This window comes from Humulus lupulus, chromosome 6 (genome assembly GCF_963169125.1).
Source record: "Humulus lupulus chromosome 6, drHumLupu1.1, whole genome shotgun sequence".
NCBI classification, from domain to species: domain Eukaryota; kingdom Viridiplantae; phylum Streptophyta; class Magnoliopsida; order Rosales; family Cannabaceae; genus Humulus; species Humulus lupulus.
This window is the reverse complement of record NC_084798.1, coordinates 79715646-79717727: the sequence shown is the minus strand read 5'-3', so window position 1 is coordinate 79717727 and position 2082 is coordinate 79715646. Positions and strand designations below refer to the sequence as shown.

At 35.2% G+C, this 2082-nt stretch overlaps 1 non-coding gene across 1 annotated transcript; it reads left to right on the top strand.

Moving 5' to 3' along the window:
• Nucleotides 1–374: 374 nt before the first annotated feature.
• Nucleotides 375–481, top strand: LOC133787432 (small nucleolar RNA R71). Its single transcript, XR_009872455.1, has one exon. It is a non-coding gene; the product is annotated as a small nucleolar RNA R71 (small nucleolar RNA).
• Nucleotides 482–2082: the final 1601 nt, after the last annotated feature.

The window sequence follows — 2082 nt, the reverse complement described above, 5'->3', positions numbered from 1 at the left end:
TCCCACAGCTTAAACCTAATTTTTGTCCATAGGAATGTTATAATTACTACTAGCAAGACACTGATCAAAAGAGTGAGAACCACCACACATTTCACACCTAGCTGCCATCTGAATCGCATTAGCAGATACAGTATTCTGCTGCAATTGTTTTGTCAACGAGGCCAGTTATGCTGTCAAAGCAGTAATTGCATCAAGTTCATGAACCCATCTGCCTTTCTAACCACTGATGATTATTTGTGGCCATATCCTGTAACAATTCATAAGCTTCGTTGGCACTCTTACTCATGAATGCCCCACCAGCTGCAGTATCAATAATTGTTCTTGTTGTACCACACAGCTCGTTGTAAAAATTGTGAACCAGCAACCACTTTTCTATACCATGGTGGGGGCATTTCCTCAATAGCTCCTTGAAATGCTCCCAAGCATCATATAATGACTCCCCATCCATCTGATAGAAGTTATTAATTTCTCCCCTCAATTTAGCAGCCTTCGAGGGGGGGAAAAACTTGGCCAACAATTTCTAAGCAAGGTCTTGCCATGTATTAATAGAGTTTGCCTGCAGTGAATTAAGCCAGCTCTTAGCTTTCTCCCGCAATGAAAATGGGAAGAGTCTCAACATTATAGCATCATCACTGACCCCATTGTATTTGAAAGTGTCACACAACTCCAAGAAATTCGCCAAGTGCATATGGGGGTCTTTAGAAGGAAAACCACCAAATTGGACAGTGGAATGCACCATTTGCAAGATCGTCGACTTAATCTAAAAATTCTTGGCCTCCACAGTCGGCGATCTTATACAGTTCTGTACTCTCGTTACAATGGGAAGTACATAGTCTCTCAGTCTCCTTGCAGCAGGATTTTGAGCCTGGTTTTGAATAACCTTGGGAACCTCATTATTCCCATAATTTCGTGCCATCTCTACAGTCTGACGAGCCAACCTCTTGTTTCTTCTGTTTTGTTTGAAAGCTTTCTCAATCTCAGGATTAATAAGAACAAGACTACCTGCCCCTCTTCTGCTACGCATATAACAAAACTACCTGAAATTGACAAAGAAACGCAGCTGAAACAAATTAGAAACAAGACAAAAAATAACCAAATTAGAAATAAAATTAATTAGTCTGATATTGATAGTTTTCAGTCCCCGACAACGACGCCAAAAACTTGTTCCAAAATTATAGGTACCCAAGTGTAGGTATCGCAATTTAGTAATAATCTTGGTAAAACCAAGTATCATCCTCTAGGATTGAATCACCAATTTCCAGTCAATTAATCTTTTTATTCTATTTGGTTAATTAAACTTTGATTTTTGTAAAAAGGAAAAAGAAAATATAAATTGCAATCATAATAATTCAGAACTCAATAAAAACAATAAGTAATAGCAAAGCCTTTAATTTAAATAATGAGAGAGTAATTAGGGCACTTAATCTCATCAACTATCTTCCCTATTAATCCCTAATACACATTAACAATTTCTTCTTTTTTTTCTATTTCAATTAACAAGTTCACAAAAGTAGTTTATAATCATACTATGAATTATAAACTCAACCTAAGTGAAACTTTCCTATATTTCTATGGTAAATTTAATCACAAAGATAGAATTATTCACAACAACTCAAAAGATATTTACACAATTAATCTAGATACTCTTGTTCCAAATTATAATTGCGTCCTAAACAACAAAGGCAAATTCAAATCGCACTTCTTAGATTTTGATTCAAAAACATAAAGATACTGACTATAGATGGCCAATTAATAATCAATCAATAAGCACAGATTGTAAGGAATTGAAAAGAAGATGAAGAAGAAATGATAATTGCATTAGTTCATAATAAGGATTCAAGTGATTCAATTAACAGCCCTAAACAGTAAATTTAGTTCATAATTGTCATTCTAATCACAAAGAAATTCAAGAACAACATAAAGAAATATATGAATAACAACAATTGAGAATCCTCCTTGAGTGTTCTTCAAGCTTTTCAGCCACCAAAACTATCTCACTATTCTTCTCTGGCCCTTCTTCGATTTCCCCTTTTCTCCTCTATAAAGCCTATTTTTTTTCATTTTTAAAAGAGGCGGGTTGCG